The sequence below is a fragment of the Sebastes umbrosus genome, chromosome 3 (genome assembly GCF_015220745.1).
Source record: "Sebastes umbrosus isolate fSebUmb1 chromosome 3, fSebUmb1.pri, whole genome shotgun sequence".
In the NCBI taxonomy this organism is placed as follows: domain Eukaryota; kingdom Metazoa; phylum Chordata; class Actinopteri; order Perciformes; family Sebastidae; genus Sebastes; species Sebastes umbrosus.
This window is the reverse complement of record NC_051271.1, coordinates 20338412-20363394: the sequence shown is the minus strand read 5'-3', so window position 1 is coordinate 20363394 and position 24983 is coordinate 20338412. Positions and strand designations below refer to the sequence as shown.

At 38.7% G+C, this 24983-nt stretch overlaps 1 protein-coding gene across 2 annotated transcripts in view; it reads left to right on the top strand.

Annotated features, from left to right (window-relative positions):
- Positions 1–9210: 9210 nt before the first annotated feature.
- sorbs2a (sorbin and SH3 domain containing 2a) overlaps positions 9211–24983 on the top strand; it is a 61912-nt gene continuing 46139 nt past the window's right edge. Inside the window, exons 1-2 of one of the 2 annotated variants that reach the window (XM_037763974.1) lie at positions 9211–9719; positions 17904–18089. The gene's annotated coding sequence lies outside the window, so the exon portion shown is untranslated. The remainder of the gene's footprint in view (positions 9720–17903; positions 18090–24983) is intronic. The other variant, XM_037763975.1, reaches the window with a different exon arrangement.

The following is a 24983-nucleotide window of genomic DNA, read 5'->3' as shown; positions in this document are numbered from 1 at the left end:
AGCGAACTTCAGTATCAGCCGTTCCAAATGTGGATCCCTTTGGAAAGCATCAGTGGAAAGATGTGAGCGAGTGCCACTGCTCAGATAAAAGAGTTATTTTTCTCACAAGATCATTGTGCCAGCCTGCTCTCCTTTATTGTGGGCTATTCTAAGAGGGGCCATGACGGCTGTGGTACATGTTAGGGCTCGGATATTAGATCATTGCAGACATGATGTGGATGAGGACAGGAAGCTGCGGCCATAAAAGCATGACATACTGTATTCCTCATGATGTCAAGCCCTCTAAGCTAAGGTTCATGTTGCCATCCTAAAAGGGAAATATTATAAAGGGAAGCATTATTATTTGGATGAAGGTCTGGCACAGATCCAGATCCTTTGTGTGGATTGTAATGTCGTGGTTTCTTGACCGTGGTCAGCTTCAGTAGGCCTATATCTTGTATCCAAGGCCAGCTTTTGGATCGCACTCATGTCAACACTTGACTCCGCTAGATGGATGTTGCACACTGTGGCACCTCTATACCTACAGTATGCTTAAAGTCCATTCTTGGCTCTCAGAGGGGGTTGGTAGAGATTCCTGTGACTATATGTAGTGACACAGTCCAGGAGGCCTATAGCGATGGCAATGTAGGTCTGTCAGTTGGTCGGTTCACCACTTTGGTCTAGAGTTAAATATCTAACTATTGGTTTGCTGTTATTATGTGACATGACATGTCCCCTGACCTTTTTGCTCTAGCGCCACCATGAGGGTAACAATTTTCACAATTTTAGTGAAATGTCTCAGATTGACATATTTGGTACAGACATTGATGTCCCCTTTAAAGGTACAGTGTGTGGTATTTGGCGACATCTTGTGGTGTGATTGCAGATTGCAACCAACTGAGTACTGCTCAACTCACTCCTCCCTTTCCAAGACTGCGGTGACGTGAGCCGCTGAGTGCAAAACCGTGGTAACGCTGTTCGTCTCACTCAGAGGTCATCCATACCATAATAACACTACTTTAGGAGCAACGGAAGTCAGACGGCGGCGGGCGGTACCACGGTTTAGCACTCTGCGGCTCACGTTACCGCAGCGTGTCGGAGAACAATGTTGGCTTTCAGGTAACGTAAAAACTCAAAATGCTCTCTCTAGAGCCAGTGTTTGGTTTGTCCGTTCTGGGCTACTGTAGAAACATGGCGGAGCAACATGGCGGACTCTGTGAAGATGACCTGCTCCCTATGTAGATATCAAGGGCTCATGCTAAGCTAACAAATACACAACAATTCTTAGTTTCAGGTGATTATACACAGATGAAAACAAAGTTATGAATATTATATTTCATTTCTGCAACACACTGTTCCTAATGTTGTTGTTTTTTGTGATACCTTTAAAATGCTGTATCAAAACCTGTAAATTTAACACAATCATCAGGTCAACATTTTGTTTTAGTCAATACTTTGGTTCATGACTAAGATTAATGACATTCTCATCAGCCACAGCTATGGGCCTACTTTGTGTTTAATAATTAGTTAGCATAATAATAACACATGTGGACATTGGGTTTATGTAGCCTATAGGTGTATCGTTCATTTTCCTTTATTGATTTTTTTTCTTTAGTTTTTACCTTTATTTATTTTGTTATAAACAAACAAACAAACAAACAAACAAACATACAGTAGTAAACATTACACCTGCTAATCATCTGCATGTTAGCATTGTCATTGTGAGCATGTTGGCATGCTGACGTTAGCATTTAGCTCAAAGCACTGCTGTGCCTAGCTAAGATAGCCTCATATCACTAGCATGGTTGTACACAATCACCTTAGCCTACGAAATAGACTTGAAGCATTAAAGGGACTATTTGTAACTTTCAGAAATGCTTCTTAACAGCGACACCTGTGGCCGTGAAATCAACGAAAGTCAGCGTCGGGCTCGCGCTTGCTCGCTCTCAATATACCTGAACGAGCATCACTCAAAACAGTGAGGCGACACAAGTCAGCTAAAACCACAATATCACTCTATATTTCAGCTGCTTGGCAGTAATGTTAGCTGACCAGACGAAGGTCTCTCCATGAACATGACTTAGATCTGATCCTAGTGTTGGCTTTTCCTGCCTAAGTGCAGGCTGAGGCAGCGGGGCTCTGCAGCGTGTCTCCCTGCTCTCTCCGCCCGCAGCCGGAGAGAGCAGAGGAGACACCGGCACCCGGTCGGTAACGAGAGGGTAACGTTACTAGCTAAGGAGCTCCGTCACTTCACAAGACACGGGAAACCTCTGTTGGTCTGGAGGAGCTGTAGCATTTTTTTTCTGCACAAACGTCCACTGTGCATTCACTAGATATTCTCAGAGCTAAACTAACTCTTCTGCAGTGAGGAGTGAGCGCGCGTTCACGTCTAGAGGTGGAGCGAGCTGAGAACGCGTGCGCTCTCTGAGCGAAGGCAGGCAGGCAGAGTTGGAGAGGCAGCGGTCACACGCGAACGCGCATATGTGAGCGCGCATGTGTGACGACCCGCTACATTTATGCGCGTACAAAGTTACAAATAGTCCCTTTAACATTATGCTTTGGTTCGCTTAGGTGTATATAAGGCCAGTGAAATGCAAGCTGTTATGCAGCCTTCTATATGTATAGACAGCTGTATTGATTCAAATAGAACAGACTGAAAAACGCGGCTGAAACACCTCCTGTGTAGACATGCCGTTAGTCTTGCTCTGTAATGTGTTGTAACGCCTGAACTCCACCCTTAGTATGTCTACACCTGTAACACCAATGGACCACTGCATACCAGACATAATGTATCGTCATCATCCTCTCTGGCCCCCGTCAGAATGGATTGCTAAGAGTATGTCTCTGGATAACATACCACCTATAAAAAGGCACCTACTTGACAACAGTAGATTCAGTAAGGGCTGTCTATACTGCTCACAAGAGCTGGTGATAAAGACCAAACATTCATGCATGCATTCACACACTCACAGATGTGGTCTGGTTGACACTTCGGAAAGGTCAACAATAGCGGTCTAAATTTGTACACCTTTCATGTTGACAGAAGAAAGGGCTCTTTATGCATGTGTGAACAACAAAATAACACAGCAGCTTTAAACCTGTTGATTAGTTATGTGTTGTCAATGTAACTCAAAGCTGCAGTGGGTAGAATTGGAGCAAATATGATTATAAAAAGTTATTTTTATAATACGGTCCTGATTCTGACAGTAGTGCATGAGAAAAATATGTGCCTCTGTGTCCTCCATTGCTCCTAATGGCATCTGCAAGATTTCACAGACCGGAGGAAAACAACCAATCAGAGCCGAGCTGGAGTCTGCCGTCTCTGAGCAGCTGTCAATCACTCTCCAACTCCAATCAAACGGTCAAACTAGGCAGCGCTGATCAAATATGAATCAAATTGCGTTACTGTAATGCCTAGTTCTCTCCTCAAATGTTTTCAAAAACATCTTGTAGTGTACTGTTTAGCTGTAAAATGAGAAAGTTTGTGACCCAGCAGCCATGTTGAGATCAGTTGAAGAAATACCAAGCACCGCACAGCCAATAGGAACGCTCAATAGGAACGCTCTCTCTGAAATGACCTGTGATTGGCCAAAGTCTCTCATCACGGGCTAGATTTTTTTTTAAAGCCTGAAAACAGAGCCATGAGGAGGTGCAGAAGTCTAGTTATCTCTCAGCACACTTGAATTACAATATGCTGAAAGGTTATTATGGAATTTTTGCTCAATGATGCCAAAACTATTCTGCCTACTGCAGGTTTAAAGTTTTATTATTAAGATGGCATGTTAATTACCTGCAGTAAGAAGTTCCCTCATATTGCAGCATTAAACCATCTCTAACAGCCATAACAGTCTAAAGGTTTTAAAAATTCATGAATTCATGCAATAGGGCTTTTGCTTTCTCCCAAGTCTGCAGATCTGTCTGCATGTGATGTTGCACTGAGACTTGACATTTGTAATTAAAGCAAATATTAGATGGATAGATACATCTTGTTCTGAACCTGTTGTTTATTTGCTTCTCTTCTCTTTAAGTACACAAAAATAGACACATATGACTCATGTTATTTCATTTGAAACAAGCAAAACAATGTGCTAAATGTGTAAAGGCCATGTTTTCTGCCATGGTTACAGGACACCCAGCATTGAGGGCTACCATCCAGTCTGTAAATAATTTAACAGCTCAGTGTGTGTGTGTGAGAGTGGGAGACGGACAGAAGCAGAGAGGGAGAATTCCCCAGTTAAGCCATCAAAAATCAAGACACGGTCCAGTGGCCCTGCTTAATGAAGACAAAGATAAGACCAATACAGTTTTGCTACAGGGCAACACTTAAGGAGTCAAAACCATGATTCAACTTCTGGCACTTTAAGACCTCACAGCAAAAATGTCAGATTTAATTTAAGATGTTGTGTGTTCAAACCAACACCATGTCAGAGCTGATATAAATCCACACCTGTCAGAGTCTAACACGTTCGGATCATTGCAGGATTTCGCTGCCACAAAATGATGTCAGCTCTCTGTCAACAACTGGGAAATCAACACTTACAGTGTTAACACTTAGAACGATGCATCACAGTTGTACAGATTACATTTATCCAAAACACCTCACAGCAATGTAGATGTAGGCTATACATCCTACTATCAAATAACATAATAATTCACATTTTTTGCTGATTTTCTCTGCAAAGAATCTACAAGGGAGTCAAGCAGGTTTCTACAAACAAAACGTCTACAATAGCCTACTGTACCTGATAACAGGTAGTATAAATGTCCTTGTTTAACCTGTGTCCTACAAACACTGCTGATAACCTTTACTCAGTGTTAGCTTGCACTTCTAGTGTATTATGAAGATAATGAAAACTCATGTGTATGCTTAGCAGTGGTGGAAGAAGTATTAAGACTTTTAACTTAAGTAAAGTTAAGTAAAAGCAGCAATACTACAGTGTAAAAAATACTCTGTTACAAGTAAAAGTCCTGCGTTCAAAGTCTTACTTAAGTAAAAGTACAAAAGTAATAGCATCAAAATACAGGCTACTTAAAGTATCAAAAGTACTCATTGCAGAATGGCCCATTTCAGAATAATATATATTATTGAATTATAATTAGTGATGCAAAAAAATATTATTATTATTATCATCATTATGATGATGATGATGATGATGATGATGATGATTATTAATAATAACAATAATAATAATAATAATAATAATACATCAAATGTATTTGTATTTGTATTTTTAAAATCATTATTTATTATGTTTTTTATTTATTTCATTATTATTTTTCACTATGTTTTTTCATTTTAAGGCATTTATCTATTAATTTTATTATTTCATTTAGATTAATATAATATCATTTATCTATTTACCTATTTACTTGTTTTCAATTTCCTGTCATAAACATACTGCTAATACATCATACTGTATTAGTTGATTTATTTTTCTATTTTTATTTTTTTTTGGGGGGGGGGGTTCTATTAACAATCTTGAATCTTCAATATGCAAAGTAACTAGTAACTAAAGCCGTCAAATAAATGTAGTGGAGTAAAAAGTACAATATTTGCTTTCAAAATGGAGCAGAGTAAAAGTTTAAAGTAACATCAAATGTAAACACTCAAGTAAAGTACAAGTAATTGTACTTAAGCACAGTACTTGAGTAGATGTAGTTAGTTACATTCCACCACTGATGCTTAGTTTGGCCCATAATGCAGGTTTACTTGAGGTTCATCTTTTCCAATTCTGTACTAGAATTTGTAACCTTATATCCTCAAAACACAAGTGGCCCAGTAACTCTACGAGGATGTCGAGCTATAACTTGCTTGTCATTTATTAATAGCTCACCATTTGCCTTCAAAACAGTTTGATGACAACATGGTATGCTGCCAGGGAAACTATAGATACACATTTTTTGGCACAGCTCTATAGCTTTATTCCCAGCATGGGTCTGTGTGGATCACTGACTAATCCTGTCTGTATTATTATCATCATGTTCTAGCCATTAACGCACAGCATGGAGCCTCCATTAAACTTGCAGAGAGAAGGTGTAGTGGCACTTTCCTGCTAGTAGCAGTGAGCTGCACACAGCTCTACTGTGTGTGTCCTCTGCGCGAGCACTGATTGAACCATGAAAGCATGGCTTGAGGCATGTTAATTACATGCAGTAAGAAGTTCACTCATATTGCAGCATTAAACCATCTCTAACAGCCATAACAGTCTAAAGGTTTTACAAATTCATGAATTCATGCAATAGGGCTTTTGCTTTCTCCCAAGTGTGCAGATCTGTCTGCATGTGATGTTGCACTGAGACTTGACATTTTGTAATTAATGTAAATATTAGATGGATAGAATAGAATAGAAAGCTTTATTGTCATCGTATTAAATACAACGAGATTCACAGTTGCCACTTCTGGTCAGTCCTTTAAAACAAATACTTGACAAGACTAAACGAGGCAGATAAAACATATAACAGGTAAAACACACACAGTTATAAAGCAAATAAAACAGGTAAAGTAGATGTAATAAATAAATATAAATAGAAGTGTTACACTAGAGGTATAAAATATAAAAATAGATGTAATGTAAACAGAGGTAATTGCACTTGTAAAATAGGTAGGGTAGATGTAATAAATAAAATGTAGACACACTAGTAGGACCAAAGCCCAACTAGACAGCTTTTTGACACACTAGTGGACCTCTGGACCAAACTAGTAACGCTGACAGTCTTACTAGTTAACTAGTAAGCTGCAAAGCTTTGACATGTTAGCTAGTTAAGGACATATTCAACTCACTAGTTAACTAGTGACCTACAATTTCCTGCACTAGTTAACTAATGAGGGCTTAAATGCTCACTAGTTAACTAGTGAAGACCAAAATGTCCACTAGTTAACTAGTTAGAGCCTTTTGACCTTACTAGTTAACTAGTGCGGCTCAAAATGTGTACTAGTTAAAGCCTTTTGACCTTACTAGTTAACTACTTAAAGCTTTTTGATCTTACTAGTTAACTAGTGCGGCTCAAAATGTTCACTAGTTAAAGCCTTTTGACCTTACTAGTTAACTAGTGCAGCTCAAAATGTGTACTAGTTAACTACTTAAAGCTTTTGGATCTTACTAGTTAACTAGTGCGGCTCAAAATGTGTACTAGTTAACTACTTAAAGCTTTTTGATCTTACTAGTTAACTAGTGCGGCTCAAAATGTGTACTAGTTAACTACTTAAAGCTTTTTGATCTTACTAGTTAACTAGTGCAGCTCAAAATGTTCACTAGTTAAAGCCTTTTGACCTTACTAGTTAACTAGTGCAGCTCAAAATGTCCACTAGTTAACTAGTTAAAGCTTTTTGATCTTACTAGTTAACTAGTGCGGCTTAAAATGTTCACTAGTTAACTAGTTAAAGCTTTTTGATCTTACTAGTTAACTAGTGCGGCTCAAAATGTTCACTAGTTAACTACTTAAAGCTTTTTGATCTTACTAGTTAACTAGTGCGGCTCAAAATGTTCACTAGTTAACTACTTAAAGCTTTTTGATCTTACTAGTTAACTAGTGCGGCTTAAAATGTTCACTAGTTAACTACTTAAAGCTTTTTGATCTTACTAGTTAACTAGTGCGGCTCAAAATGTTCACTAGTTAACTACTTAAAGCTTTTTGATCTTACTAGTTAACTAGTGCGGCTCAAAATGTTCACTAGTTAACTACTTAAAGCTTTTTGATCTTACTAGTTAACTAGTGCGGCTCAAAATGTTCACTAGTTAACTAGTTAAAGCTTTTTGATCTTACTAGTTAACTAGTGCGGCTCAAAATGTGTACTAGTTAACTAGTTAAAGCTTTTTGATCTTACTAGTTAACTAGTGCGGCTCAAAATGTTCACTATTTAACTAGTGCAGCTCAAAATGTTCACTAGTTAACTAGTTAAAGCTTTTTGATCTTACTAGTTAACTAGTGCAGCTCAAAATGTTCACTAGTTAACTAGTTAAAGCTTTTTGATCTTACTAGTTAACTAGTGCGGCTCAAAATGTTCACTAGTTAACTAGTTAAAGCTTTTGGATCTTACTAGTTAACTAGTGCGGCTCAAAATGTGTACTAGTTAACTAGTTAAAGCTTTTTGATCTTACTAGTTAACTAGTGCGGCTCAAAATGTGTACTAGTTAACTACTTAAAGCTTTTGGATCTTACTAGTTAACTAGTGCGGCTCAAAATGTGTACTAGTTAACTAGTTAAAGCCTTTTGATCTTACTAGTTAACTAGTGCGGCTCAAAATGTTCACTAGTTAACTACTTAAAGCTTTTTGACCTTACTAGTTAACTAGTGCGGCTCAAAATGTGTACTAGTTAACTAGTTAAAGCCTTTTGATCTTACTAGTTAACTAGTGCGGCTCAAAATGTTCACTAGTTAACTACTTAAAGCTTTTTGATCTTACTAGTTAACTAGTGCGGCTCAAAATGTTCACTAGTTAACTACTTAAAGCTTTTTGATCTTACTAGTTAACTAGTGCGGCTCAAAATGTTCACTAGTTAACTACTTAAAGCTTTTTGACCTTACTAGTTAACTAGTGCGGCTCAAAATGTGTACTAGTTAACTAGTTAAAGCCTTTTGATCTTACTAGTTAACTAGTGCGGCTCAAAATGTTCACTAGTTAACTACTTAAAGCTTTTTGATCTTACTAGTTAACTAGTGCGGCTCAAAATGTTCACTAGTTAACTACTTAAAGCTTTTTGACCTTACTAGTTAACTAGTGCGGCTCAAAATGTGTACTAGTTAACTACTTAAAGCCTTTTGATCTTACTAGTTAACTAGTGCAGCTCAAAATGTTCACTAGTTAACTAGTTAAAGCCTTTTGATCTTACTAGTTAACTAGTGCGGCTCAAAATGTTCACTAGTTAACTACTTAAAGCCTTTTGATCTTACTAGTTTACTAATGTGGGCCAAAAAGAGCCACTAGTTAACTAGTAAGGGCCAAAATGTTACAGGATACAGAATACCCAGCATTGAGGGCTAAACCATCCAGTCTGTAACATTAACACACAGCATGGAGCCTCTCCATTAAACTTGCAGAGAGAGAGAAGGTGTAATAGTGGCACTTTTCCCTGCTATAGTAGCAGTGAGCTGCACACACACACACACACGCACACACACACACACGCAGCTCTACACTCTGTGTGTGTGCCCTCTGCAGGAGCACTGATTGAACCGCGGGCGTTGCCATGGCTACACGGAGACCCAATGAGAAGCTCTCGGTGGTGACTGTTGCTGAATGAAAATAACACAGAGGCCATTTTGCGCACGAACGAAAGCTGTACGGCATCATCCAATAATAACAATAACAATAATAAAAAGCGGAAACGGGGAGGCAGGTTCAGTCCATGTGTGGAGAGAAAGACGCTGTGGTGCTGTAGAGCCCGGTGGAGAGGTGGTGGTGGTGGTGCGGCGCGACTGGCTGGTTGTAGTCTCAAAAGAAGAAGACATGCGGTAACTACTAGTGCCGCGTCGCCTCTTCTCTGAAGGGTTGAAGCTTCACCGCATTGCTATCCGATAGAGTGACCCTCACAGAGAGAGAGGGAGTTGCCTTTATAGTTATAGCTGACCGACAGACACCGGCGACATCCATGCGCGTCGAAAAAAACAGGTGTACGGTTTCATCCCCGCCGCTAGCTGCCTCCGAGCCGTTGTGTTTGTGTTCCTCCGAGGACTTCAGTCAGAAACATGGAAGAAGAAGGTGATTACCTGATATGTTGCGGGATTCCTGTCTTTTTAAGGTTGGTTCACACAGCAGCAGTGTTGTTGTTGTTAAAGGAGGCTGAATGTACTGTTTGAGGAGGCTATTCTGAGTGTTTTTGTTCGTGCATTACAAGCAAAAACAAGCTGTAATCGGGAGACTAAATGATTCAGCTCCTCCGGGATGCGGTGAGGTTGCTGCTCCTGTTTCCACTATAAAGTGCATGCCAGTGGATTGCTGTTTTGCAGTGCATTAAAGGGAGATGCGGTTAGGATTGTTGGGAGGATGTTAAATACTCAAACCCACAAGCCCTTTTTTTAAGCTGTAGAAATGTTGCTTAACATTATCCTAAAGACACGAGAGAACAAACATGCTGCCTGCTTTAAGCATGAATTGGGATATCCATGTTTAACCTACATCCCAAATGCTTATGATAATCTCTATTGTTTGCTTAATTCTACAGTGCTGTGCAGTATTTGACGTATTGGCTGTCAATCGATACAATTAATCACAAATTCATGTTTTTTATCTGTTCAAAATGTACCTTTAAGGGAGATTTTGTCAAGTATTTAATTCTCTTATCAACATGGGAGTGGGCAAATATGTTTGCTTTATGCAAATGTGTGTATATATTTGTTATTGGAAATCAATTAACAACACAAAACAATGACAAATATTGTCCAGAAACCCTCTGCATTTAGCATACTCCCAAATGCTTATGATAATATATATTGTTTTGCTTGCAATTCTACAGTGCTGTACAGCATTTTATGTATAATAACTGGCTGTCAATCGACACAATTAATAACAAATTAATTGCACTTTTTTTATCTGTTCGAAATGTATCTTAAAAGGGAGATTTGTCAAGTATTTAATACTCTTATCAACATGGGAGTGGGAAAATATGTTTGCTTTATGCAAATATGTTTATAGATTTGTTTTTGGAAATCAATTAACAACACAAAACAATGACAAATATTGTCCAGAAATCCTCACAGGTACTGTGTTTAGCATTAAAAAAAAAATATGCTCAAATCATAACATAACTCAAGCCCAACAGGCAACAACAGCTGTAAATGTGTCAGTGTGCTGACTTGACTATGACTTGCCCCAAACTTCATGTGATTATCATAAAGTGGGCATGTCTGTAAAGGGGAGACTCGTGGGTACCCATAGAACCCATTTACATTCACATATCTTGAGGTCAGAGGTCAAGGGACCCCTTTGAAAATGGCCTTGCCAGTTTTTCCTTGCCAAAATTTAGCGTAAGTTTGGAGTGTTATTTAGCCTTCTTTGCAACAAGCAAGTATGACATGGTTGGTACCAAAGGATGAATTCTTTAGGTTTTCTAGTTTCATATGATACCAGTATCTTCACTCTAGCTTTAAAACTGAGCCCGCAACAACCAGAAAATCGCAAGTTGTGTTAATGCGTTAAAGAAATTAGTGGCGTTAAAAAGAATTTGCGTTAACGCGTTATTATCGCATTAACTATGACAGCCCTAGTAATAATGACAAAATAATAATTATATAGTAGGCTAATCTTAGTTCGGTCTGTTATGCAGGCTTAAAGAGGAAGAAAATAGGACTGAGTTTTGTATTGTTGCTTATATGATACCAACACCCACCAAAACATTTGCTTGTTGCGGATTCACTCTTATTGAAAATGCCTGGGTGAAAACCAGTGTGCCTCAGACTCCTGAATGATACTGCAGTAGAGTGCATTTTATGTCATATTGTAAGACAGATGTGTTGCTGTGTTGCCCATGTCATATCCTAGATCTGACAGAAAGCAGTATGGAATAGTCTGTTTCATTGGTGCTGCCTGCTATCTGACATAAAGGGATGACGTAATGAGGGAAAAAAAACAAAAAGGCCAGCAGCGATGGATGGTATCTGTGAGTCTCATTTGAATGCTGGGTGAACAGGGAGATTGGGGAGGTGTCCAGGATGCACAAAGTGTAACACTATCACTCCGGGAACCTCATACCACTCCCAGTGAGGCTTACCTGGCCTGTTGGTGTGTTGGTGTGTGTGTGTGTTAGTGCGTAGGCCTGACTGGGCGGCATCTTTGATGTAGTATTCTGTGTATTTCTATGACTGCATACTTGTGTCTGGGGGAGAGGAAGCGTCACAGTGGGATGCAATATGACGAGCAACAGTTGGCTGCTATCTGTCTCATGAGGGGCTGCTGCGCCAATAAACAGCCTCTCATAGAGGCTTAAATATACACACTTATGATGTGTGACCATAGCGTTTTGACTTGATTGATGGCCAATGAGCCAGAGAGTATGTCTCTGTTAGCGTTAACTCAGTTGCACCTGCCAGTTTAGAGTTACTGAGAGAGATGTGTGTGTGTGTGTGTGTGTGTGTATGCATGTTTGAGGGAGAGAGGGAGAGGAGGATCAAGGCAGTCCATCAGGGAACAGGAGACTGTGATACATTTTCTTCTGAAAGTACGGAATGTAACAGGGGAAGGGTTACTCTCATAGTTCATGTCATTTCTCTCTTAATCTCTCTCTATCTCACACACTCCTTTTAATTTTTCTTTGCCTGTTTATTTCCTTGTTTTGCTGCCCTTTATTTCTGTGTCTTCCTCCTCCATCTTCCCCTCTCTCTGCCCTTCTTCAGACGGCTGATGTCATGGCTCAAGTGGCGTGTGAAGAGCTTTCCTAATTCTTAGTCTCGCTGATAGAAGGGGCCGCTCGCAGGAAATGCTTGTTCCCTGAGCTGTCTCAATGACCAAATCTGTGAGAGCTGTTTAATGATGGGGATTTTTTTGCCTTAACTACTGGGTCAGTTCCTTTTTTTATTTTTATTAAATTATTAATTTGTTGTCGACAGTGGAGATTGATGCGGATGATCAGGGATTATGGGTCAGTTTCAGCCAGGGATGTCACAATGATGTATGAATGTGTCTACTAATTTATCAGGTAATTATTAAGTATTCAGACAGTCCCACTATATAGGTAGCTGGTAACGTCACATTGTGGGGAAGAAAAGCTCAGGCCTATTTTTCATTATTTTATTTTTTTTTAAGTAGGGATAGGATGGTAACATCTATAGTCAGATCTTGCTTTTATCTACTGTTATAATTGCAATAACTAACAATGAACACAAGGGGAAGCACCTCAAGTGCCCCACACTGTGGATTGGACACTACTGTGCATTAATGTTGTTCACTTACATCAGATGTGGAGGAATACATGTTTGGCAGAGACAGAAGAAAGTGTATATTATCATAAGTAAAGTGCACATTATTTTTGGGCGCTTTCATTTAAAAAGTGTTAAAAATATATATATATTTTCAGACAACCGATCTCCTGAGGTGGGTTAGTTTTACTGAAATGTTTGTAAAATATTACCCATGCAGCACTGGAGCATTTAGTGGTTTGATATTTTAAAAGGACGTAATAAGAAAAGTAATAACGTAGGCTATGTTAAGGCTTCAGTGGGTAGAATTGGAGTAAATATAACTAAAAAAAGTTATTTTTATAAAACGGTCACTACATACTGACAGTAGTGTATGAGACAGAATCTGAAAAAAAATCATGTGCCTCTTTGTCCTCCGGTGCTCCTAATGGTATCTGCAAGATTTCACAGATTTGAGGGAAACAACCAATCAGAGCAGAGCTTGAGCCTTGCCGTCTCTGAGCAGCTGTCAATCACTCGCAAACTCCGATCAAACGGTGAAACTAGGCAGCGCTGATCAAATATGAATCAATATTGTGTTACTGTAATGCCTATTTCTAACCTCAAATGTTTTCAGAAACATCTTGTAGTGTACTGTTTAGCTTTAAAATGAGAAAGTTTGTGAGCCATGTTGAGATCTGCTGAGGAAATACCAAGCACCGCCCACCAACTGGAGCACAGCCAATAGGAACGCTCTCTCTGAAATGTGATTGGCCAAAGTCTACCGTCACAGTAGATTTTTTTAAAGCCTGAAAACAGAGTCATGAGGAGATGCGGAGGTGTAGTTTTCGCTCAGAACACTTGAATTACAATATACTGAAAGGTTATTATGAATTTTTTGCCCAATGATGCCAAATCTTTCTGCCTACTGAAGCTTTAATATAAAAAAATTATAGCATACATAAATTAATTTACTGGAAAATCTTTATTTAGACCTGTCCCAGCCAGAATCCTGTAATCTTTAAATGTATCCTAAAACCTATATCCGTCCAGTGAATTTTAATGCAGATCTGCAAGGATTAATCAACTAATCAATTAGTCGATCAACAGAAAAATAATTGTCAATTATTTTGATAATCGTCTAATTATGCAAAAATGGCAGAAAATGCCGTTTTCAGCCTCTCAGAGGCTATGGATATGGATATATCCTACTGTTCTCTATTTTCTATCATATTAAACTGAATATTTGGGGATTTTGGACAAAATAAGACATTTACAGACATCACCTTGGACTTTGAGATACTGGGATGGACATTTTTCACTATTTTCTGACATTTTATAGACCAAATGATTAATAGATTAATATAGAAAATAATTGGCAGATTAACCGATAATGAAAATATTCTTTCATTGAAGCCCTATTTTAATGCATCCATTTCAGTGGTTGTAAAAGTAAACACTAATATATCGCAGCAGTGTAAAAAGGCAGAATTTTAAAAAAGCGCTAAGCAGTTGAGGATTGAGACCTGCTTTGCACTAATTAGCGACTAAACGCAGAGGTATTAGGGAGTCCATCCTGCTAAGCTAGGAGAAAGTGTTGGAAGACTACCTTGGGTACACAGTAGGTCAGAATCCACAAATGCAGTGTGCTGAGCATTAGATGATGTTAGGCAAGTGGTTGTTGCCTGCAGATTATGACTAATGGTGAAACGTGCAGAATGTTAACAACATAGGCTCGTTTTTATCGTTATTGTTCATTATAAACTAATAGTTTAGCAGTCTGGAGTGTTTTTGTTGATACATGAGCATAGAAAAAGAAAAGAAAAAATTATCTTTCTGTGTATATGAGCTTCACATTTTCAGATTTGTGTGCATAGTGCCTTTTTTTTGTTTGTATACAATGCAGAAAAACTGTAATTTTCCACGAATGTCACCACAGACACCCATTTCATAACAATAATAATCATAATAATAAAATCACTGAATTATCAATATTGCAATACTTTCATAGGTGAGCCATGGCTCAATCATCATTGTTACCTCATTTGGCTAGTGACTTAACAGGCATTAATTTAAATGAAAATCTTCAAGATTGCCACTTAAGCTATATGCTTTCTTAAATCATGTAGGACTACAACAATAAAAAAGTATTATTTAAAATATTTAATGTTGTGCTGCAGAGCTGTAAGCGAGACTTTCTGTGGGGATTCTCTTGATTAATGACTGTATGAATTATTTATATTCAATACTATGAAGGGAATAAAATGCTCCTGATTGAGAGGCTTAAATCCTTTTGATATTATTGTTAGCTGGCTTGAAATGTATCATAAATCACTTCCATATTCTTAATTCACATCTTAACATTGTATTTACTGTATCAATACAAAACACAGTGAGTTCCTACTAGCTCATATTCCTCTGTGTCGTGTGCCGTTCCAAAGCAAACGTTGGTACCATCTCAATATATGTGTGGATATATATATTTCCTTTTTTGATCTGCTCCCAGGTTTAAGTGTTTTCCAGTAAGTGACACTCACTAATGTGCACATGGACGGCTCTCCTGCTTTTTATAACCTGCCACTTACTTAACTGGGAACGGCGGGGCCTTGCAGAAGCTGATAATGAATTAGGTGTTGAAACCGTACGGGCGAGACCATGTCGACGCGGCCGCTGTAGTCCGGAGCGGCTCATAGGTCAAAGTGTCAGTGTGTTTGAGTGTGAGTGTGTGTCAGTCCAGTCGCTATAAAAATACTTTGCTCCGGTACTTTAATGAGATCATTCCTAAGCTGCTGCTGTGTCATGTTGGTTTTAATTGTTTTTATAAATCATTCCTTCACATGTATAACTTGATAGGAGATGCTCATCAAAGTCACATTTTAGTTTTACTGCACGAGGGATGTTGACGGAGGTCTCGTCTGTCGCCTTTTGTAAAGTCTCATGCGGGTTAAAGGATAATGTCTGAAGTAAATAGATAATAACTATAATTGCAAATGATTCTGGCCCTGAGTTTACATCATTAGCACCTGTCAGCTGTCAGCTTTTCACCATACCTCTGTGATCCTTGGCTCGTGATCAGAAATTTCTGGGGACCAGCTGCTTTTTGATCATGTCTGTCACACCAATCACTGTCGTGTGGCTGCGGAAACCCCAAGATCTGAAGGAGGAGTGCTACTTATCATTGGAGCCGTCTGTGGCCGTGTAGCTGGGATTTTTACATTACCACTTCATCATTGGCACGACGACAGCAGACACAGATAGTGTTGATCCAGGACATCTCAACTAAGGCCTTTCATATTTGATTTAATGGTTGGCAGCATGTCGACACTTAACTGAGCATGTTCATGAGTTTAGTGTTTTACCTTTAGTTTTATGGTAGATTTATATGCTACTTATAATGGGTCCATTTAAGATTAGGGCTGCAGCTAATGATTATTTTCATTGTACATTAATCTGTTGGTTATTTTCTTAATTAAGATTAATTAAGTTGTTTGGTCTATAAGATGTCAGAAAATGGTGAAAAATGTTCTTCAGTTTTTCCCAAAGCTCAAGCTCAGTCCGTGGGGACATGGCTTGGGAACCGGAGGGTTGCCGGTTCAAGTCCCCGCAGGGACCAAGTGCGGAGTGTGGACAGCTAGCTGGAGAGGTGCCAGTTCACCTCCTGGGCACTACCAAAGTGCCCTTAAGCAAGGCATCCTTAAAATATGACTCCAATCGATTATCGAAATAGTTGGTGATTAATTGAATAGTTGACAACTAATCGATTAATCATTGAAGCTCTACATAAGATGTTGACTCACACAAATGATTGTTTTTAGTTATTGGCATGCCATTTTAACAAAGGCTGTGGACTAAGGGAGGTGACGTCATCTTACTGCTTCATCTAAGTTAAAATTAGGCAGGAAAAACTCAACAGGAGGCAACAGACATTACAACCGTAATAGTCACAGTGGGAATCAAAGTTGTTTGGGCTTTCTGTTGGAGAAAAATAAGTCACCACTCTGCAATCTCATCAGCAGCTACTAATGGAGCCACATTACCATACGTTAATGGATTTCCTTTGTAAAGACTGCTGAACTCTTCCTGAACTCGACACAGTAATTTGTTGGTTGCCGATTTTGGTCCCTGTTTTGTTTATTGTCGAGTTTGGGTGTGAAGGGAAGAGGTGGAAGTGATCCAAATAGCGAGTTGCACAGTAGCTGCCTGGTTGGTTTTAGGTGTCCAAGCTCTAAATGTGAGATGCTAATAGCAGTAGTTACATCATCATTCTGGGAATAGCAGGGAGTCTGGGGTCTAGAGGTGCCTCTGGATGACCTCCCTGCTGCGTATATTCAGCCTGTGTGTGTGTGTGTATGTGTATGTGTATGTGTGTGGTCATTTCCAAATATACATTCCCATATGGATTACACAGCAGTAAAGTTATTAATGACACAGGTGAGTGGACACATAATTAGTCTGTATATATTTACTGCCCAATGCGACACTGACTGCACATCGGTTTATCTGTGATAAAAAGAGAAAGAGTGGGCGTGTCCGCTTCTCCGAGTGCATGCGTGTGCATTTGCACGTCTCCCAGCGAGCCGTCTTCTCAGGCGGTCAAAATGTCAGCAATAGAAAGTGAAAGAAAACCTCATGTGAGAAGAATTTGACACTCCTGTCAGTTTCCGCGTGGAGTAGTCCACTTGACATAGCCCCACACTGACGACATTGGCCGCTGTGTGACATTAAAGCCCTGGAGGAGAGATGGAGGCTCTCTGTCATCCTAAACGTTCATTTAACCATGCATAACTTGTAAGAGGTGTACCTACCCGATGCACCATAGAATTACAATGTGTGTCTGTGTTGGTGTTTTTACAGTATATGAATGTGTATATAGCATGCAAACATGTGTGCGTGTGGTAAAATAGAGATAGTCAACCCTGTCACTTAGCCCCCACCCATCTACACCGGGGGGTAACTTTCCAGTCTCATAGACGTGCATGCCTGAGTCTGAAAATAGCCGTATCTGATCACTGCTTCACCCAAACAGGGAACTCTCTTTCCCCGTCACTCCCACTCTAACTTTCTCCTCGTTCTGTTGTCTCTGTGCTCCCCAGGCATTAAACGGGGTAAGATCTGGGAATAAAGCTTGACCGTCCGGGAGGAGAGACTTATCCTGAGCAGAGGGTAGAAGACGGAAAAAAAAATCCGAATATAAGAAGAGAAAGAGGGAGGAGAAGGGCTCACAGCTCACCTATACCTGACTCTTCTTAGCAAGTCTCCAGACTTTTGGTTTTATGACGGTAAGAGTTAAATTTCCTCTGCTTGATGGACTGTTGCACCTGCACTCTGCTAGGTTGAGAGGTCAGGCTTTTAGGGGTTAAATGTCGCAAAAAGATACTGCAGGGTCACATTTAATTGGTAGATAATGTTCTCCTGTGTATTGTCATGCCAAAACACACATTCCAGTTTTTGAAAGTAGATTGAAAATATAAATTACGGATGGACAAATAACAGGTTGAATTCACCATCCTAACTCATGAAAGACCATTTTAATATTTTAATAAATGTATGTATGATTTACGTACATTTGTGTTTCAGAAATTGTCTTAAATTTCACGTTTCAGTACAAACACAAACAGATCATAGGCAAGGCAAGTTTATTTATATAGCGCATTTCAGCAACAAGGCAATTCAAAGCACTTTACATAAAACATAAAACATTAAAAGTATTGAGAAACACATTATAAAAGATAAAATAATATAAAAATAAAAACAAGATAAAAAATGAGATGAAATAGAGTAAATATAATGCATAGCATAAGATGGAAAATACTGAATAGTAACAATAATAATAATAATAATATTAAAATCAGCCTACTCTGTTCTTTTCTTTTCTACATCAGAGGTGAAGATTTGAATTTTTCAAGATGAAAAAAAAGTATTTAGCCTCGAGTATAGGCTATGATATATAGTGCAGTCTACTCCTTTGTGACGTGTCTACATTTATGAACACATTGCTGCTTTAAAGGGAATGCAAATTAAAAAGATTTGAATAGATTTTACAACCCAAACACCAAAAGGGAGTTGGATTTATCTGTTCTGCCAAAACCCACAATTATAGACCAAGAGTAGAACTTTTGTCTTTTGTGACAGTTGACAGGGGATCGGGTGTCAAATAAAACAGTGGCTGCTACCGCTGTCACCTCAGAAATAGCATCAGCAAATAACAGATTACAGTTTTGTGGATTTAAAATATATACGCCAACCCTAGAAGATTAATTTAGGCTTGAGGGAAAAAATGTGTGTGACTTTACTGAAAACTGAAAAAGGAAAGTTAAAATTTACATACTACAGAAATTCACCTGTTGAACTACTGTATATCTTATATTTTTGTATTTTGATCGAGTAAACATGGGGAAAGTTTTTAATTAAATCTCCAAAAACGTCCTGCCCTCTCTCCCTTTACCTCCCACCTTCCCATAATTTGGCCCAAGAATCTCATTTTCTTCCCTCTGTCCCTTTTACATATTTCCATCTCTTGTTACACCCTTTTTCATGGTCTCTTCTTTCCCACTCAACAAAAGCCATGCTCCAATCCCTCCATTAGGCCGGTCTCAGAGGTGTTGTGGAATGTCACCTTGACCCCTTGGGTACACAGTGAGGGGTGGTTCCCAGCCTCGGTCCCTAGCATGGGTTCGCTTGGTTCCCTTTCTGCCCGACCTGACAGACCGGTGTGAGGCACTTTGTCCGTCACAGGGCACCCCATATTTCCATGGTAAATGTGACATCATTAATACATATATATGATTCATTCCAGTCCCTCTAAAACTTTATTTGTTTTCAGAACTCTAAAATGCTCCTGTAAAATGTTTTGGTTAGACATATAAGCTACGTTATTTGGGAAAGAGATGGCTTGGCGTGATGTGGATCTAGGAAGTGGTGTTGGAGAGAGACCCAAAAAAGTCAGGTGTGAACACAGATGTATTTATTTATACATCAAGAATAAAGTACAGAATGTTTTGAGGTACGTTCGTACTACAAATGAAGGAACTTATTACCAGGGCTGTACAGAAATGCTATTGTTTCACTTGTAGCGGCTTGGAAGCTTTAATTCCCTTGTTACTATCACTCTGTTTGGCCCTCCTCTTCCTCATTCCTTCCCGATACTGGGTATTTGTTTAATGTACAAAAGGACAAAGACATTCAAAAGTTGCCTTTACAGAATAACTGTAACCACAAGGCTCTTGAATTACAATCCCATGTGAATTTGTGATACTCTCAATAAACCGGCATCTATCTTACTCTGTGTGACCTGCAAAACACATTAAAAGCTGCTTTGGTATTTATTCAAATATTTGAGAATATGTTGACTCATACTGTCATTAGTTGCCGTATTTGCACTTTACCATTGACACCAAGAAAGCTCTGTCAAAGGAAGGAGGTTTTTGTAGCTAATCGCAGTGTTGGTTAATGGCCATTATGGACGTAGAAGCGAAACAGAAAACAATTAAGCCCACACATAAACAAACTCAAACTTTAAGTCTTATGCATCGCAACTGAAATGTCAAACCCATCATGACTTGATTTAAACATATAAAGTGTCACCTCTGAGTAGTTCCTGTTGTGTATCCAGTTGTGATGGTGGAGTTTACCATTTCTTTTTAACCACCTGGTGAATTGCTGGAATTAATCTAGGGCTGCACAATTGATTGGAATTTTATCAAAATCGCAATATCGCCTGCTGCAATTTTCAAATCACAGTATTTGTTAAAATCGCAAAAGGCAAAATATGTGTCAATATACCATTTCAAATTAAATATTGAAGTGCTGGAGGGCTGTCCTGGCCTACACATCATATTTTACAGACTTAAGACAACATCTTTGTTTGGTACAGATCCCCGCAAAAAATCAAACCATAATCAATCATCACGTTTTTTTAATGAAATGAGAATAATGATGTAAAAATGATCATTCCTTCTAATATTGTAAATCATGTCGCAATTGCAATATGAGTCGAAAATAATTGCAATTAGATATTTTTTTCCAAATCGTGCAGCCCTAAATTAAACATGTAAACACCCAGAGTACTTAAAGATTCCTCAGATGGATTTTCACGCTGATCCGGACCACCTTAGAGGGTAAAGGGTCCTACTGGCAGTAAATATAGCACCGCTGCTAATCAAGTTCCTCTTATCTTCATGCTCGACACTTAACACTGCTACCTGGGGAATCCAGACTATGTATGGGGGGAATGTAATCTTAGCCACAGCTGATAGCCATTCTGCTTTAGTCTACCCCTTGCGTCAAATAACAGACTACTTTCAAAATGTTTGTTTTTGTCATTAGATTTTGAAAATGTTATAATAAGAACGGCATACAAAATCTTTACTAAACATAAATTGTGATGTAATTCACAGCTAATAGGTATCAAATCTGTCTACAAGATGGCTATATTGTTCTTCAGCCACTCATTGTTTTTCTATTGATATGCAATGATCCACAAGGTTTCTTTGCTGTCACTCTGTACAAATTCCCCCAAGAGTGATTCATAATAAGTAGTGTTTACCTCCCTCAAGATAGGAGTGTATTATGATCCCAGTGTTTGAAGAAGCTAATTTCTGCATTCCCCTGAATGTCTCTTCTTCATTAGGCCTCTTATAACCCATATTAGGCAGGCCTCCTAATTACCAGATAGTGTCACATTCAGTTAAAATCATAGGCCTTATGCATTGGCAGCAGATAGGGTTCAAATTGGAGTGAAAGACAATTATGAAAAACATTATTCTGACTTGTTAAACGGACTGCCGTTCAATTTTTCAATTTTGCTGGGATGGCTTATACTGTGGGGCAGTTAAATCAGCCTTTGTCATGAAAATTGTTTCTCAAAGGTCTGAACATGATTTGGAAAAGTCGTAATTTAAAAGCAGACATGTATTTAGTGTCATCTACAACCTATTTTATGACCTGTCTATGCTATGGTACTCCTCTTACTGTGGATCCTCTACTCACTTGCATTAGGGTCGTAGTTGTGGCATTTACCTACCATGGGTTCCTGCTCTCAAGCGGGGGAAGTGCTCATAAAAATCATCATCCCTGCAACGTTATAAGAAATTACTTCATGTTTTACTATTATAGACCATTTCAACGGAATTGCATTGCTAGGCAACAGCTTGGGTCCATGTTTACTTCACGTCAGCTTATGTCATTCACATATGCTGCGTCCATATTCGCTCTACATACTCAATATGTCGTTCAACATCACTTCACTTTTGTGTGAATAAACAGTATCTTTTCTGACGTACTTAATAATTTACGTCGTCACTTCCTCGGAGCCTCCTTGCCGGTTCGAGACGCGCAACCCTGGTAACCCGTACCAACCTCATGTGACCAAACGATGATTTGATTTGAGAATCAAAGTCTGAACTAATTTAAAAACTATATTACGCCTATAGCAAAGTGGAATCTTATACTTACACTAAAGTCAATAAGCCTTATTGACGTTACAGAGCTGTCCGCCATTGTCTGTTATGAACAGACAGTGTCCAGCATTTGCATACTGTAATGTTTCACCAGAAATAGTATGCAATTCACATACTATTGGTTTCATACTAAGGTTTCAGACATACTAAAAATTTCAGTTTTAGTGTACTAAGTAGCATTTTAGTATGAAATTTAGGATGCAACCATTCACTGCAACACATGTTTAATGTTTACGCTTACAACAGTGAAATGATCTACAGAGCCTGTACTATTTTGTGAGCATAAGAAAGTGTAAAATATAGTGGTTTAGTTTGTCTTCAGCTGAGAGCATTACAGTTTTAACATGAAATTTTGAACAGGAAGTGTTTGAGATTCCGAGGTGACCAGCAGTTGTTCTCCCGTCACTCAACCATTTGAAAAAGCTGAAGCCATAACTGGAAACCCAGCTACAACAAATCAAAATGTCTCGTCAGGAAAAGCTCAATCTTCATCTTCAAAATTGCTTTGGTGTTCAACACCATCTAACCCCGCGTCCCTCCATTTGCATCATTTCATTGTAACTCTGCTTATATTAGCTTGTTGTGATTGTCTCAGTTTGTAGCCTGGGGTTCTACAGTGTTGTAATCACTAGCCTCTATTATTATAGAGCTCTACATGTTGTGTACACATCTTGCAGAGCCGGAGATGAAACCGTGGCAGCTCTAGAGGTGTTGTTTACTGGCGATGCTGTGTCCCCAGACGGCTTTAGCCAGACAGCTTACATAATACTACATGCTAATATTGGCTCAGTGTTCTTCAAACGTATTCATAATCTCTCATCTTCTCTGTGTTTTTTATTTGCCATTTTCTTCTACGCTTGTACATCATATCTTTTTTTTTTTTTTTTATCTCTCTCTTCCTCTGTGGGCAACATCAGCTCAGTATAAAGTGAATGCATTTTTAGTTCTGCATAGAAAATGGTAAGATAACAAACCCACGAATTGTCACATCCAATTCATTCTTCTTCCACCCGTAGCCCCGACTCACAGTGCCGAGGTTTGTGTTGCATAATTGCATTAGTGCTCTCAGGCCAATAGCTGTGCTCGTTAGCGGGGTTGTGATGCAATGTGCAGAACACACGGGCCTCTGTTGTTCGCAGTATGGGGAGTGAGTGGGCACGCAGGGTCAGCGTATTGACCTCTCCTATCCATTCATACAGCCAGAGGGGGGTCTGCTAATGAGTGGCAAGGTTGAACAAACAAGGCTGATAACAGAGACTTTGTGGGACGTGGTTGTTGTTCAACTAGTGGCAGTAATGTGGTGGTGGAGCAGTTACATGGAGCTGATGAAATATTTCTTATAAAATTGCCTGAGTCTAACAACGACTTTGTATTTTGTGTGAAAGAGGTGGTTTAAAGCATTGCATGAATACTCATTGATTTGAAGTGTTAGGTCTGCACTTACTGTAGCTGTTAGAGAAGACGTGTTTCACATTTTTCAGTAATGCATTACCATACCGAGTACCGATCTGATATTAGTGTTTAATTAAAAGGCTGTATACCTCACTGTGTGGAAGTGACTGGCATCATTCTTTTTTTGTGTAAGGCAACATCAGGCCTGACTTAAACATTACTTTCTTAACAAATAAATACATAGATATAAATGTATTGAATTGTTATTTATTATTAAAGTAACAAATTGTACACCAGCAACTTAGTAAAAAATCTTCAAAATGAACAGGAATTACGATTCAAGTGTAAACCTTTTTTAATGCAGTGACAAATTTGTCAAAACTTAAACAGGAATTAAAATTCCAGTATATAATGTATTTAGTATAAACATAGTATTGAATTGAATAGATCGGCCCCATTGTCACAGATAACCATATTTGAGTGATTATCTGCCCGATATCCGATACGGTATCAGTATTGGTGCATCCCTAGCTGGAACAATAACTCAAGCATAAGAAAGCTGACTTTTACTTCAGAACTTTTGAAAACCATGTCCAAAACGATCATCACATTTTTTTTGAATGTTCTTGTTTAATTTACCAGGGTATGAGCAGGATAATCATTCTGATGTGTGCATTAAAGGATTTTAACACTGAAGTACCTTCAGCAAAGATTTTGTCACAGGCCTCCATGTTGTGCTTTAAAGGCCATTACACACCGGCAGTGTTTTTTTTTACGTGTGATTAATACACATGTCGATATGTTTTTTCAAACTGTTGGTTTTATCACGAGTATTTTCACACAGAACGCAAATATTACACGGCGAAAAACGCCACATAATTTTTTCTATTTTCTGATCTTTTGCATCGCAAATAAAGGCATCAACCAATCACGTTGTGTGGAACCGGTTGAGTTGCGGTTATATTTATAAAACAACAACATGGAGGCCGAAACTTTATTTCTCCTTTCAACCTTGATAAAGGCAGCACAGACCAGATCCACTCCTTCCATTCTTACCTTTCTCAATAAAATCCCTAGACATATAATATTCACAGGCTAGTATTTCACATTTTTGTGTTGATTATTCATCATGCTCCTGGTGTGTAAGGCCTTAAGTCCTTAAACACACCTTGGTGTGGATTAGAACTTAATGTCACATTCTCAAATTTTTATTTCAGAATTTTTTATTTTTTACTGACTAATGAGACCATCATGGTGGAAAAAAGTTTTTTTTATTGCTGACTTTTTTTATTGCTGACTTTTCCAGGGTATGGTTTGGTGTAC